Raw genomic sequence first — 16455 nt, forward strand, 5'->3', positions numbered from 1 at the left:
CAGATACGTCCGGGCCAGCTGTTCGTTTTCTGTAGTTCCTAGTTTCGCGGTCTCCTGGAGTTAGAGCCTGGCTCATTCCGGTTTGACTTTTTTTCCCGCAGATTCGTTCACAGGTGAATAAAGAAAATTCACCGTGAAGTCTGAGTCCGACTCCTGGTTCCTCAGGTCACCCAAGGCTCTCAGTCGTTCCGGATAAGGAAGGATGCCCAATACCAGCTGTAGCGGACCCAGAACGCCAGCACTCAGCACTTACGCGTTGCCCATCGCAGCCACCGCGCACGCGCCGCTTCGCCGCCAAGGAGGGGGTGGGGAGTGGGCGGGGCGGTTATCTCCCGGACCAATCGGAAGCGAGGGGCCCCGCCCTCCGGGCCGGTGGACCGAGCTTGACCCCAGCGGAGGGCGGAGGAGGCGGGGCCAGCCGTGCGGCCGCGGAGGGGGCGGGGCCCAGGGCCTGGAGGCGGGGCCTGGGGCTGTCAGTCCCGCGCCCGCCGCCGCCGCCGCCGCGGTTCCTTACATGTCGTGGCCCCGGTGGCTGCCGGCGCTGCCGACCGCCGTCCGTCGCCTCGGCATCCCGAGCCGCCTCCCGCCGTGCCGGCCCGGCGCGCAGGTAAGGCCGGCTGCGCTGCCGAGCCATCGCGTCCCCCTACTCGGCAGCGGTCCGCCGCGCGGGCGCCCCCTCCGGGCTGTGTCAGCGCCGCGGCTCCCCTTGCCTCCCGGGGGCGGTCCCGGGGGGCGGGACGACCGTCCTCCCCATCCCCCCCACACCTCCGGGCGCCGCGCCTGCAGCCGGGTCCCCGGGCCGCGCCTCCGCATCCCGGCGTGGGGCTGGTCCCGAGCACCCCCATCTCGGGCCGATTACACAATCGCTGGGGCTGGGGGCAGGGGCCCCTCCCGAGCCTCGGCCCCACACCTGTCCCCGTGCCGCGCTCCCAGGCAGAGGGCAGACAACCAGCGCGACAGCGGGGGCCCGGAAAGTTTCACTTTGTGGTCCGGGTTTGTTGACATCTGAGAGATGCGGAGAGATGGAGGCTGAGCTGCGAGGATGCGCCTTGCGAGCAGCGTTGCCTTTGCCCCGGGGTGGCCCTGGTCCAGGTTTCCTTTCCAGAAGTCCTGCCGAGAGCCCTGCTCTGGGCTGGAGGCTGCTGCAGGGCACACAGGTCTCTCTCCGCTTGTACGTTAGCGAGCCTATCCCCTAGCTTGCAGCATCCTGGGGAAAGCTCAGCCCCTCGCTCTTCCCCCTTTCCTAATTGAGCATTGACAGAACGTGTAGACGAATTTACTTAGCATTTCCCTGACACTTTGTATTTGTGAGGCGCGTTGCCATCCCTGATTAGTTAATTAACAAGGTGGGAAAGCAAAATAGATCCTGAAACGCATGGATAATGCCTTTAGTCTAGCAACTCTGAGAACCACTGAGAGCTTTAGGCTGTTTGCGGTGAGAGATGCTTTTGGCCGAGGTGCTGCCGGTAGAGCTATTCAGTGTCTTCTGGTTGCCTGAGAAGGCTTTGGTGATAATGGCAAGGCTTTCTCTGCCTCTCCCTGCTTATACTGTTTATTAAGGGTCGCTAATCTATGGTGGGTTATTTGGGTTTCTTCACTTAAGCAAAGGAGGAATTAGAAGTGTTGCTGACAAAGCAGTTAAGGAAAACAAACAAAAAACCCCCCAAAACCCTGAGGTTCAAATAAGTTTGGATAGTTGTCTGCTTTACCAGGTTACCCCTCCTGTGCAGAAAACCTTGGCTTTTCCTGTTCTCTCCCTATCTTCCTGGTAGGACTGTATCCATCTGGGCTGGCGTTACTGGTTCTGCATTTAGTCCATACACCTCTTGCTGCCTGTGGTTTACAAACCTGCCTAGGGACATCCTCTAAGAGTGGGCTTAATTAGCACTTTTTTCTGCCCATTAAGCAATACAGCTTGAAATCTCTTGTAATCAGGCACTGTTGTAGTGTTGAATCTTTAATAATGTCTAATTCATTTTAATAGCGTTTCTATAATAATCTTTCTATTAGTATGCCAGTTCTGCAACACCAGTACTTTTAGTATAGAAGCAGCAATTTACTCGAAATATTGTCATGGCAAAAACAATTCTTCAACATTTTTGCAGCCTACTTTACTTAGATAATTACTGCTAGAGGCTGTTAAGGTTTTTTATTCTTTGGTGCGGTAGGTGTTACAATGCTTTTGATCTATGAGGTCATTATGAGGTCATTCCTACTTGTAGAAATGATTTCAGTCACGGTGTCACTTAACTATTTTGTGGACTAATAGCATGTGAGTTTTCCCGACATGCTGATTTCTTTTTGAACGAGGAACCGAGTTAACAAGATTTAGTTTTGATTTGCCAGCTTAAATTTTAAGAAGGATGATATTTACTGTATTTGGGGGACTATATTAGTACTATGATGCTTATTTTATTAGCATAGGTATCAGGCATTGTTTTGGGTGCCTTACAGATGTTAACTTATCTAATTCTCACAACAATCCTGTAAGGGAGGTACTATCATTACCCCAGTTTCAGACAATGAAATTGAGGCCCAGTTGATCGACTCAGGTCACATAGTTAAGTAAACGACAGCTAGATCCTAACGTAGGCAGCCTGAGTTCAGAGTCCAAGTACTTAACCACTGTGCTATCCTGCCTCTGTAGGTTATTTTTTTTCCAGCAAGTATTTATTTCTACCTGCTGCCTGCATACACCCTGCACTGTGGGGAGAAGAGCACTTACAGTGTAATAACAAACACTGGGCTAAGAGTTCTTATTCTGGCCTTAACTCTGTCACCAACTAATCTGTGATTTTGAGGAGGGTACCTGATCTCCCTGCCTCCCATTTCCTCATTGGTGGGATAATAGCAATTGAAGCAGATGAACTAACTAGCCTTAACCTCCTGGGGAGCTGGAGAGATGAGTCAATGCATGTAAGAATTAAATTTCCTCCTCCCTAAGGCACAGTATAAGATCAAGTATCAAATGAGTGGCGTGTGTGCGCATGCGTATGTGTATGTGTCATGGAGAAGGACTGGAGGGCACACGATGTATGCTTGCCAGTGGCCACCATGCACTGCACCATGGGAGTGCGGTGGTCGAGAGACTTTATCTTAAATATTTCAGTATTGTTTTATTCTGTTGCCACCAGCATCATTCCTTTGTAATTAAAAAAATAAGCAGAAAAGAAGTCGTGCTGTGGAAGTGGGGTAATCATGTGCTGGACAATGCAGGAGCATTCGTGGAGGACCGTTTGACATCACTTTGCGGGAGGCTTGGGGTCAGATGATGGCAGGACCTGGATGGCAGGACCTGAATGGCGGATCCAGGAGTTCCCAACATTGTGGCAAGTCAGGGTTGAAAGGAAACTTTAAGGTCACTGCATCTAACAGCCTCCACCCCTTTCTCCCTTCACCATCTATACAATGGATGAACCCCCCACGTGTGCATACCTGTTTCACTCAGTGCTTATCCTGCTGCTGCTCGGGCACCTCCTGAGCCAGCCATTTGGTGTGTTTCACAAATCTGTGCACAGAAGCAGCTGGGATTGTATCCAGTGATAGGGAACGAGAAACCACAGAAGGATTCTGGGCCCTTCTGGATTGTGCTCTTGAAAGATCAACATCTGTGTGAAACCTGGATTAGAAGGGAAACTCTAAACCAGGAAGACAAGTTAGGAGGCCTTGGTCAGAATCTAGGATTGGGGGGATCCAGACTGAGACAGGTGGCGGCCTGGGATTGAAGAAGTAATGGACCCCAAAAGACAGAATCCCCTGCACCCAGCATCTGCCTGTCCACAAGCGTCAGAGAGGAGGAACATGTCAACATCTCTCTGGAGTTGGGTGGAGGGGGGGCGTTGGGAGTGGAGCTGGGAAGTCCAGTGCTGTGGGGAGGAGAGACAACTTTGTATGTATATCCTCCAAAGCTGAATAACAGACTGTGGCTAGTGTAAGCCCTGTGCAGAGTGGAAAGCAGATTTTCTTTCTTTTCAGGAGGGGAGTGTACCATGGGAAACTCCCTCTGCCTAATGAAGAAATAGAATAGTATTTCTCCTTGGGTGTTGTAACCTCTCACACTGCTTTTCTAGCCTTGTGTTTTGCTTCTTGGCCATGATGGGGATCTGGTGGTGTTTGAAGCCATACCAGGAGGACGTGATGCTTTCTTCTCATTTCACTGGGAAATCTTCTCTGGGGGCTTCCGTTCTCCAGTGATACCTGTTGAGTGTGTGCTGTAGAGCTGCCACACCTCATGGGGAGTGCTCAGAGAGGCATTAGGAGTTTTTCTCTCCAATGCAGATTGCATGTCACTTCAGAGAAGGCTTGGCATAAAATGGTTACCACATTGACTGGAGAGCAGGATAATTTGGAGGAAACAAATAAGATTTACACAGGAAGCCACAAAGACAGGAGAAATAGTTGCGAGCTTTGTAAGTTCATTTTTCTCTTGTTCCTTTATGTATTTCTGGCTTAGGATGCGACATTTCTTCAGTTCTGTATTCATATTTACAAATTTATAAGTTGAAATACTTTGTCTAATAGTGTATGTGGAAATAAACTGTATAATCTCATTTTTTTTTTTTTTTTTTGCCAGGACAATATTGGCCTTGGTTTTCCACTATCTTTTAGACTAGTGGTTTTCAACTAGGGGCGATTTCGCCTCCTAGGGAACACTTGGCAATGTCTGGAGACATTTTTGGTTGTTGCGACTGGGGACAGCATACCTGCTACCGGCATCCAGTGGGTAGAGACCAGGGAAGCTGCTGAACATCCCACAATGCACAGGATGGCCCCCCAAACAAGGGATTGTTCAGACTGAAATGCTCATAGGGTTGAGATTGAAAAACTCCACTTTAGATGTTAAAAACATTTCTTATTAGGAGCATATTGAGGCTAGAGGGAAGAGGAAGAAGGGGGAAATATAAAGTGTTCCTCGAGTCCTTGCAAGTGATAACAGCACCCTCCCTTCTGACAGGCAGGAGGGAGAAGCAGCGAAACAAGCCTCCGGAACACAGGCGTTCCTCTGCCACCCAGGAGCTATTTCCATAACTGGATTGCTCAACACAGTAGTTTGGAACAGGAAGTAGAGGCCCTTGGAGTGGGAGGAGGCTGTCAGGGTAATTTGTGGAGGCACAAGTGTTTATAGGCCAAGAAGGGAAGCTGGGTCCTGCCAGAATAATTCTGAAAAGTTCTAGGAAATTTTTCTAAAGGTGGTTTTGTTGAGGACACTGCGTGTAATGCTTCAAAGACACAATCTCTGTCCTGGGAGTACAGGAACCCTGTAGGCTGTCGATCTGAGCACTTCCCGGATTCTTCCATTGTCTAGACACAGAGTGGAGAGTGAAGAGCGCTTGGTTTTGTTTTCAGGTTGTAGCTGTGTCCTCCTGCAACCTTTCTTTCAAAACTTTTACATTATGGAAAATTTTATCATGCCTTTCTATGGTGAGGGCGACTCCTAGGCTGTTAATAAGAGTTATCTACTCTGTGCCTCTGTTACGCACCAAGCACTTTACTTATATTGATTCCATTCCTTAGAACCTTTCTAGGTAGGAATTAGTATTCCCAGGTTGCAGATGAGGACACTGAGTTTTGGAGAAGTTAAGGAAAGCTAAGAGGTAGCATTGGGTTTTAACCCAGTTTGTTTGATTCCAAAGCCCTAATTCTTTCCATTAGGCCTCGTCTCTCATGGGTAAAATTGGTGGGAGTTTGTACCAGGACTGGTAGAGAAAATGAAGGCAGGTGCTGTGAAAGGGGACCGAGAGCTCTGGTTCCCCCAGCTAATGAAATCTTCACACTGAACCCCCTGGGAAACATTGCTCTTGAGGGTGATAAATTACCTGTGTCCTATTTTTGAGCTGACTGTATAAAACAGAATTGCACACGGGTAGCCCTGAACCAAATTTGGTTAGCAGATGTGTTTTATTTGGTCTGTGCAGTGTTTTATTTTTTAAAAATTGGATTAGTTGAAAGTGGGAGATTTCACACTACAATTTCCAAATTGCCAAATTTCTTGGTTTCTCTTGAACCATCAGAAGATCTGGCAACGGCGGGTCCACATTCCTCCTTGGCAGTAGTTAGTTATAGTAGCCACCCCTCTTTGGATGTAGCAGAGACTCCCTCGTTTGCCATCTTTACCATCCTGCCCAATTCACTCATTTATATCACTTGCCAGGACTCTGAAGGCATTTGTTGGAGACACCCTTGTAGAAGTCACACCCGTTCTCTCTGCCAGTGTCAGGGATGTGTTAGTGGAGGCTTGTTCTGTATCTGAATTAAAGATCCCCAGCATCTTTCCCATTTGTAAAGAGTCTGGAGAGGGTGACTCTACTTGGCATGTGAACAGACCCCACCCACCGTCTATCCCCCCAACAGTGGCTAATTGGACTCTGGAAGGGTTCTTGGACTAAGGCAAACCAATCTGATATTTGGGATTTAGACACCAAGCTGAGGAACCTCAGGTGGGAAGGACTTGTAGACTCAGGCTGAAAATGGTGATGTTGGAGGTGGCTGAGTGAGCAGAGAAGCTGGACGGCAAGTAGTGAGAGACAGTGTGGCAGCAGAGATAGAGGAGCTGCCCAGTCTCTGCTTTCACGCTACTTCCTGCAGTTGGGTTCCTCTGTAGCCACAGCATTCATTCAGTGACACTTACTGTGCACTTACTATAATGCCAAGCACCGTTTAGATGCTTGTGATATATCAGTGAACAAAAACAGACAAAGGCCCTGTTCTCATAGAGCTTATATCTTGGTGGGGGAAAGCAAACAACGCCAAAAAAAGAAGCAAGTAAGTATAAAATATGGAAGGTGGTGATAAGTGCCAAGACGAGAAATAGACTGGGTAAGGAGACGTGGAGTGGATGTGCGGGGTGGTGATGCTGTGTGAGAGAGGTTGTTCAAGGAAGACCTCCTGACATAGTGATATTTGAGCAGAGATGTGAATGAAGTGAGGAGTGAGCCATGAGGGAACCTAGGGGTGGAGCAGTTTAGCAAGTGCAAAGGTCCTGAGGTGGGAGTATGCTTGACCTGTTTGGAAAACAAGGAGGATATGGTGGCTAGAATGCAACAATCATGGGAGAAGGGGAGGGGGAGGGAATTTGAGTCTCACAGCCATGCTAAAGACTTTGGATTTTATTCTAGTGAGGTAGGAAGCCATTAGAAGATTTTGAGCATAGGTGGCATGAGCTGGCTTATGTCTTAAAAATGTAAATGTTGCTGTTTACAATGGCCAAGACATGGAAGCAACCTAAATGTCCATTGGCAGATGAATGGATAAAGAAGATGTGGTACATATATACAATGGAATATTACTCAGTCATAAAAAAGAATGAAATAATGCCATTTGCAGCAAAATGGATGGACCTAGAGATTATCATACTAAGTGAAGTAAGTCAGAAAGAGAAAGACAAATACCATATTTTATCACTTATATGTGGAATCTAAAATATGACACAAATGAACTTATTTATAAAACAGAAACAGACTCATAAACGTAGAAAGCAAACTTATGGTTACCAAAGGGGAACAGAGGTGAGGGGAGGGATAAATTAGGAGTTTGGGATTAGCAGATACAAACTACTATATATAAAATAGATAAACAACAAGGCCCTACTGTATAGCACAGGGAACTATATTCAGTATCTTATAATAACCTATAATGGAAAAGAATCTGAAAAAGGAGATATATATATATATATATTCTCAGTATAACAGAATCACTTTGCTGTACACCTGAAACTAACATAACATTGTAAATCAATTATACTTCAATTAAGAAAAATAAATGTAAATGCTGTATGGGAATAGACTGCAAGGCAGCTAAGGTGTATTCAGGACAACTAATTAGGAGGCTATACAATAGTCCAGATAAAATATAATGGTGGCTAGGACTAGGGTAGAGATGGAGGTGGTGAGAAGTGGACAAGGTCTGAATATATTTTGAAGGTGGAGTTGACAGGAATTAATGATGTATTTTTGTACTGGATATGAGAGAGGGGAGTCAAGATGATTCCAACCTTTGTGTATAAACATTATTGCAATAGTTGGCATTTCCCCCTCTCTTCCTTGAAAATATTTAGAAGCAACAAGGAAGGTGAAAAAATAATAATGAAGATTTTGCAAACCCCATTTCCAGCAAAATTAGGAAAGAAATTTAATCTGTAGACTTCAAAATATGTGTTAAGACTGTCCCAAATAGATGAGATCAGGTAGAAGCCACGTGGGGAGAACTGAAGGGAGGCAGCACAGAGATAGCAAGAGACACCAGCAGCAGTAGATCTTAGAAAGTACCAGAAAAGTCATATTCTTTAAGGTGAAAAGTGCACCCTGATGTGAAAAAGCTATATCCCTTGCTTACAGCAATTGTTGTGAAAACTGGATGTACAGCTGGTAGAAGAAACCCTCCTGGCGTAGTTTGATTCAAAGTTGTGAAAGAAGAAGGGTTGTATAAAGAATCACATAGGCAAGCTGCCATATATGTAGGAAGTATTCTGTCTTTTTGGCAGCAAGGAAAAAAGAGAGTCTTTGGGTTGTAAAATACTTCAAGGAATGAAATATTTTAAAAAGAGGTAAATAAGTGGGTAAATGTAAATGTAGGAAAAATTGGCTTTAAGGTAGTTCCAGGTTGCTGGTGTTCCCTGCCCCCTCTCCTCCCCTGATACCTGGCAGAATCAAAGACGAATCTTCTCTAAAGGAAAGCATCTTCCTAGTTTTCCAGGGCCACTGAGCAGTACAGTCAGAAAGAACAAAGCACACGAGGAAACAAAACATGATGAGAGAACTAGCAGATGTAACTGATAGAAAAAAAAAAAGACTCACAAATTCTTTATGTATTTAATCAGAGACAAATAACTATGTTTATTATGTTCATAGAAATAAAAGCAAGCTTGTAAATATTTTCAGGGAATGGGTAACAGTTAAAAGCGACTTGGCAGGTTTGAAAAAGACCAAATAGAACTTCTAGAAATAAAAATATAAAACTGAAATTTAAAAACTTAATGGATTACCATTAGATAACATATTAGGTAAAATCAAAGAGAGATTAGTGAATTGGATGATACATTATAAGAAATTATCCAAAATGATGCATAGGGAGACAAAAATACAGAAAATATGGAAGAGAGGTTAAAAGACATGGAGGATAGATCAACTGTACTTCAATAAATTTTTTAAAAAAGACATGGAGGATAGAACGAGAAGTTCTAATGTACATTTAATTGGAGTACAAAAAGGCAAGGGAGAATGGGTAGAAGCAACTATTTGAGGAGATAATGACTGACATTTTTCCAGAATCAGTAAAACATATCAAGCCAAAAATTCACAAGCAGAGCACCAAAGGCAAAGAGAAAATTCTAAAAACATCCAGAAAAAAACACATTGCCTTGAAAAGTGATTTACACGCTTCCCAATACCAACAATGGAAGCCAGAAGACAGTGGAATGATTTCTATAGTGAACTAGCTGATAACCTAGAATTCTAGCACAGAGAAAATACCTTTCAAGAAAATGGCAATGTAAAGACATTTCTATATAAAGAAAATGTAGAGTTTGCCAACACTTTGTGAGTTTGCCTCCCTAAAGGAAATCTTCACTGATTTTTCCTTTGGGCAGAAGGAAAGTGACTCCAGTGGTAAAAGCTGAGCGCTAGTAAGGGATGAAGTATTTTAAAAAGAGGTAATATGTGGGTAAATGTAAATGTAGGAAAAATGAAATATAAAATAGAATTTTAATATCTTATGCATTAAAATATAGAGAATTGAAAATAAGACAACAATGGCATATAAGTTAAGAAAGGAGTCTAGCATCCTGATATTACCTGGAAGGAGAGTAAAGATTAATAGTCATTCTTAGACTAATAAGTTAATAATGCATATTGTATTTTCTAGAATAACCAGGGAAAGAATAGAAGCAGAGTGTATAACATCACAGCTAGTCAAGAAAGGCTTATCTACAACAAAACTGTAGAGAGAATGAAAGTGAAAGGATGGGATACTGTCAAAACAGTAAGCACAATATCAGATAAAGCAGATGTTATGGTTAAAAACACTAGGGGTAAAAAGTTACTTTTACCAGGAAAAATATCAGTTTGAAATATTAAATATGTTAATAACATAGAATAGTATATAAAGGAAAGGATGACAGAACTATAAGGAGGAAGAGAAATACCTGCAATCATAGCTAAGACATCTTAAAGGAGAACTAGGGCAGAGGACTTGCCCTATGGGTATCAAATCTTATAATACAGCCATAGTAAGAACAACAGAGTGAAATTGATTCAAGAATAACCCAACAATCCAACAGAACAAAATAGGGAGCCCAGAAGCAAACCTGTGCACTTATGGACTCCTTATGTATTGCAAAGTATGCATTACAGATTAACACTGAATTTTCCAATAAATGGGTACTGCGACTCATGGATATGCATATGGGCAAACATCATCTGACTATCGTATATAATACATGAAAATCAATTTCAAGGGGATTTAGAAACTTAAACAGGAAAGGAAAATCTATAAACATTTTGATAATACAAGAGAATACCTTCATGATCCCTGCATGGGAAGGACTTCTTAAATAAGATGCAAAAAGCAAACTTAAGAAAGGATTGAGAAAATTGATTACATTAAAATTAAGAACTTATTTTAATTAAAAGCTACTATGAAAAGAAGGTAATAATTAATTACAGCACTGGAAAAGAAATATTTGAGCTTCACAAGGACAGATACTATGTCTATATTATTCATCACTGTACCCCAGCACCTTGCAGAGTACCTAAAACCAAAGCTTCAGCACCAGGGTACTATATACTAAGTACTTACAACCATTCCCAACTGATGAAGCTCACCTACAGAGCAGAATCCACATCATAAACCACAAACATTATTCCTTTATTGCTTTCTTCTGCTGCTGTTCATTCTTTAGAAAATAAGAGGAGAGAAAATAGGGGTGGTAGCTTAACCAGCCCATTGTTTAAAAATATTCAGTGTAGAAACTATTTGTTTAGGGTTGGGCAGATTGCTGAGAAGATTATATAGAAATATGAAACAAGGGTTCTTCCTGGAGGAATTTACACTCTAGTTGGGAGATTGGCAAATAGGAAAAGATACTTGACAAATCTGGACCATTTAAAAAAATGTTATTTATGCTGTAAAGTATATAGGAGGACAGAGATAACACTGCCAGATGTGATAATTGAGAAGGATATCATGGAGGAGGGAAGATTTGATCTGTGTATTGAAGGAGGGTAAATTTATGGATAGGAAGAGAGAAAGCGAGAAAGTATTCTAGGGGAGGAATGAGGATGAAATGTGCTTTGTAGGCAAGAAAAATTTAAGGTGCTTTGGGGAAACAGGCCCATATGACCAGAGTAGGAGACAGATTATAAGTATAGATTCTTTCAGAATAAATATGAGTGAATAGCTGGAATTTTTTTTAAAGAATCATAGTGATGTAAACATAAAAGTCCTACTACTTATGAAAAGTGTATCCATAGGTAAAGTAATTAAACCCCTTTGGTGTTGGCAGAGGAATTGTAATCAGTAATTGTGGTGGACATCTGTGGATTCTGATGCCCAGCAGCATTCACTCTTTTCCTGCTTGTGGGACCCCAGCCTCCAAGGATGAGTCGCCCACGGAGGAGAGCATAGCAGAAAAATGGAGAGAAACTGCATCTAAGTGACATTATTGGAGTCAAACCTGGTTTTCCTTTCATTGCTGAAGTTGATTTGAGTTGGGTTGTCTGTTAATTGGAATTAAAAGAATCAAAACTGACACAGGAACAGACAAAAAGATCAGGAGTACAGAGTGGAGAATTCAGAAACAGGCTCATACACATACGAGAATTTCACCTTACTGGATACTCCTCTGTCTTCTTTGCTACGGATCCTCTCTTCCCGATTTCTGAAGCTAGAGTATCTCAGGGCTCAGGCTTCATTCCTAGATGAATTTATCCTGTCCTGTAGTATTAAATATCTATTTGTGTGACTCCTAAGTTTGTATTTCTGGTTTTCATCATTCTTCTGAGATTCAGACCCATATATTCACTTGCCCACTTGCATTCTCACTTGGGTGTCTAAGAGGATCTGAAACTTAACATGTCCTGATTCCCAACCTCCCCTCCTCCAAACCTGCTCCCTTCCTGAAAAGGCCCCTAGAATGGCATCACCATCTTTTTGCTCAGGCCAAAAACCGAGGAGTTATCTTTGAGTCTTCTCTTTCCTGTAACTTCCACATTTAGGCCATCAGCAAGTCCTCTTCAAACTTTTTTGACTCCACCTTCAGAATATAGCCTGGATCTGACTACTTCTCCTTACCTCCGCGGTTCCCACCATGGTCCAAGCCATAACCATCCTTTGCTTGGATTATTGCAATAGCTCCTAACTGACTTCTATACTTCCATTTCTTCCTCTTATGGTCTCTTCTACACACATTTGTTAGAGAGATCTTTCAAAACATGTCAGATCATGTTACTTGCCTGCTCAAAACCATTGTTTTCTCATTACATTTAGAATATCCCAAATCATTACCATGGTCTGTAGATCACTGCATTATTTGGCCCCTGCCTAGGTTTCTAAATACATCTCTGCTTCTCTCCTTCTCACTCACTCTGCTACAGTCTCACTGGCCTTTTTGCTCTTCCTGGAACATGCCAAGTACATTTCTGCTGTGGGGCCTTTATACTTCTTCCTTCTGGTCTTTTTATGATCATTCCCTCACATCATTCAGGTCTCTGATCAGATATGACCTCATCAAGGTGACCCTTCTCTGACTATTTTATGTAAAACAGTTCTTCCCCTTCCTCCTCTTCAGAACCCTTATCATTATCTTGTTTATTATCTGTTTTCTTCACTAAATGTAAGCTTCATGAAGCAGGAATGTTGTCTTGTTTAATGCTATATTCCCAGCATTGGAATAATGACTGAATCATAGTTTCAGTCAATACATATTTTTGAATGACTGATTAAATGAAATTCATATATAATAGAGGTAGCGTATGTATCATTTTGTAAGATTTATTATTCAACAAGTGATTTGGGGAAAAAATGGTTAGACATTTAAGGATGAAATGGATAAGAGGATATTATGGACAGTTTTATGCCAAAATATTTGACAATTTAGATGAAATAAACAAATTTCTTAAAAAACCAAAACTAACGCAAGAGGAAATAGAAAATCTGAATGGAGCTATATCCATTAAAGAATTGAATTCATTCTTAAAGACCTTCCCACCAAACAGATAAACAATCAAACAGAGAATTTAGGCTTAGATGGTCTTTCTAATAAAGTCTTCAAGATGTTTAAAATAATTCTTCAGAGAATAGAAAAAGAGGTAACATGTCTCAGCTCATTCTCAAGGAAAGCCTTTATACCAAACCTTGACAAGGACATTACGAGAAAAGAAAATTAAAGCCCAAACACTCTCATGGACATAGGTAGAGAAATCCTAAACAAAATATAATCAACATGAATTAAACAATACATAAAAAGGGTAATGCATCGTAACCAAGTGGAATAGGTTTCAAGAGTAGTCAAAATAAGCCAAGGTAATTCCCCACAATAACAGAGTAAAGAGAAAAAGAATATAGTCATCTCAATAGATGCAGAAAAATAATTTTATAAAACTCAATATTGATTCATGACTTAAAATAAAGTCTTAGTAAAGGAAATTCCTTAATCTGATGAGTATCTACAAATAACTTAAGGCAAACATCATACTTAATGGTGAAATGTTGAAAGCTTTCTCCGTGGGATGTCTGCTGTCACCACTTCTATAAAACATCGCATTAGAAGTCCTAGTCATTGCAGCAAGGCCAGAGAAAGAAATAAAAGGCATATGGATTGGAAAGTAAGAAATAAAACTGTCATTATCAGGAGGTAAAATGATTGAGTATTTAGAAAATCCAAAAGAATCTATAGATAAACTATTGGAATTACTAAGTAAGTTTAGCAAGGCTGCTGAATACAAGGTCAATATATAAAAATCAATTGTACTCAATATGCTAGTAACAAAAATGCAAAATGAAAATTTAAAAATGATACCATTTACCTCAAAACACATCATATTTATAGGAACAAATATAATAAAGATGTACAAGATTTCTATACTGAATACAAGAAGACATATTGAGAGAAATTAAATGAGACTTAAATAGATGGAGAGATATACCATGTTCATAGACTGGATGACTCAATATTGTAAAGATGTCAATTTCTCCCAAATGTATCTGTAAATTCTGCACACCATTCAAAATTCCAGTAGGCTTTTAAAATGGACATTAACAATCTGATTATAAAATTTGTATGGAAAGGAAAAGGGCCAAAATTAGCCAAAATGATCATGAAGAACAAGAACAAAGTTGAGAGAACTTCCACTATCAGATATCTAGACTAATTATAAAGCCATAGTATTAAGACAGTGTGGTGTATGTGCCAGAATAGACAAATGGCCCAACAGAACATGGTAGACGGTTTAGGAAGAGACCCTCAGATGATCACTGGTTTACAACAAAGGTGACACCAAAATGTAGTAGAGAAGGGATGTCTTTTCAATAAATGGTGCTGATTCAATTTAATAGCCATGTGAAAAAAGTGAATCTTGACCCCCTTCCTCAAACCATTCACAAAAATTAATTCCAGATGCATCGTAGGCCTGAATATGGTAGTAAGACAAGAAAGCTCTTAGAAGAAAATGTAAGAGAATGTCTGCAGCCTTAGAGTGGGCAAGACACCAAAGCACTAACTATAAAGAAAAATATTGATAAACTAAATTAGATTGAAATTAAGAACTTCTCATCATCAAAAGACATCATTAAGAGAATGAAAGGACAAGCCACAGAGTAGAAGATACTGCAAAGAACTACAAATCAATAAGAGAAAGGCAAATAGCCCAATAGAAAAATGGAAAAAAACTTGACACTTCACACAGAGGATGTTCAAATGGTCAATAAAAGGTACGCAACTTCACTAATTGTCAGGGAAATGCAAATTAAAACTCTGATAAGTATGTCTACATATATTTACCAAAATGGCTAAAATTAAAAAGTCAGGCAATAGCAAGTGTTGACAAGAACATGGAACAATTGGACTCTCATATATTGTTGGTAGGAATGTAAACTGATACAACTACTTTGGAAAACTGTTTGGTAGTATCTGCTAAAGCTGAACACTCTATACGCTCTACCTTAAATTCCACTCCTAGGTAGGTACCCAACAGAAATGTATATATATGATTACCAAAAAACACATATAAGAATGTTCATAGCATTCATATTATTCATAATAGCCTTAAACTGAAAGCAACCCAAATGTCCAAAGACAGTAGAATGGATAAGTAAATCACAGTATTGATATATTCATACTATGGTAATATATATAGGAATGAGAATAAGTAATCTATAACTACATGCAAAAACGTGGATGAATCTCACAAGTATAATGCTGAGAAAAAGAAGCCAGACACCAAAACAGGCAGAACTAACATCTGGGGATATAAACCAGAATAGTGGCTACCCAGGGGAGGTGATGACTGGGAGGGGAAATTAAGGGGACTTCTGCCGTGTGGGTTGTGTTCTGTCTCTTCAACTGGATGGTGTGGTACGTGGGGGAGTTTACTTGTGAAAATTCATCAACCTGTACATTTATGTTTTGTACACTTCTCTGTATGTATCTTATACTTCATTAAAATGTTTACTTAAAGCAACCTGGATCTTTACTTCATTTCTTAAACCAAAGGAAATTGTAGCTAGAATTAATATTTAAATATAAAATGAAAGTTTCACCATTAAAAATAGGTGAACATTTTTATGATCTTGGAACCATAAATTGGACTGTATAAAATTAAAATTTTCTTTGAAGAGCAAAATTCAAAGAAATTGAATTCAAATTGGTAGAAAATATACCAGAATGTCAACATTGGCTATCTCTTGGGGATGGGATTACTAATGATTTTCATTTTATTTTTATATTTCTTTGTATTTTCCAAATCCCCTACCATAAGTGTGTGTTGATTTCATAATCAAAAGATACTGATTAGGACTCTCAAATTCTGTCTGTGTTTTACCAGCTTCACAATAATGATCAAACTCCTAGTGAAGGCATCTCTTTCCATCCTTCCTGCCTGTCTATCCATCTTTATCTGCCACTCATCTTCCACATGCATCCTGCCTTTCATTTTTCTATGGAACACAGATACTTTCTCATTGGAAGTAATTTAAACAAAATAGAGCATATAAAGAAAAAGCATGGAAGTCTCCTTCCCAATTCCACTGCCTCCCAACATCTTCTTCTGTACCTTTGCTCACATGTGTATGTTCATGTACAAATACAGTCTTTTTTAAAACATAAATGGGATACTTGCTCCCTACTTCTTCTTTTTTTAAAAAAAATTATTTATTTATTTATTTTTGGCTGCATTGGGTTTTCGTTGCTGTGCACGGGCTTTCTCTAGTTGCAGCGAGCGGGGGCTACTCTTCATTGTGGTGCGT

General features: G+C 41.0%; 1 long non-coding RNA gene across 1 annotated transcript in view; it reads left to right on the top strand.

The window, feature by feature from the left end:
* Nucleotides 1–492: 492 nt before the first annotated feature.
* Nucleotides 493–16455, top strand: part of LOC309829883 — a 169514-nt gene continuing 153551 nt past the window's right edge. The window contains exon 1 of the long non-coding RNA XR_014297444.1: nucleotides 493–607. This is a non-coding gene — a long non-coding RNA (uncharacterized lncRNA). The remainder of the gene's footprint in view (nucleotides 608–16455) is intronic.

The sequence above is a fragment of the Grampus griseus genome (genome assembly GCF_964374135.1).
Source record: "Grampus griseus genome assembly, chromosome: 1".
NCBI lineage: Eukaryota > Metazoa > Chordata > Mammalia > Artiodactyla > Delphinidae > Grampus > Grampus griseus.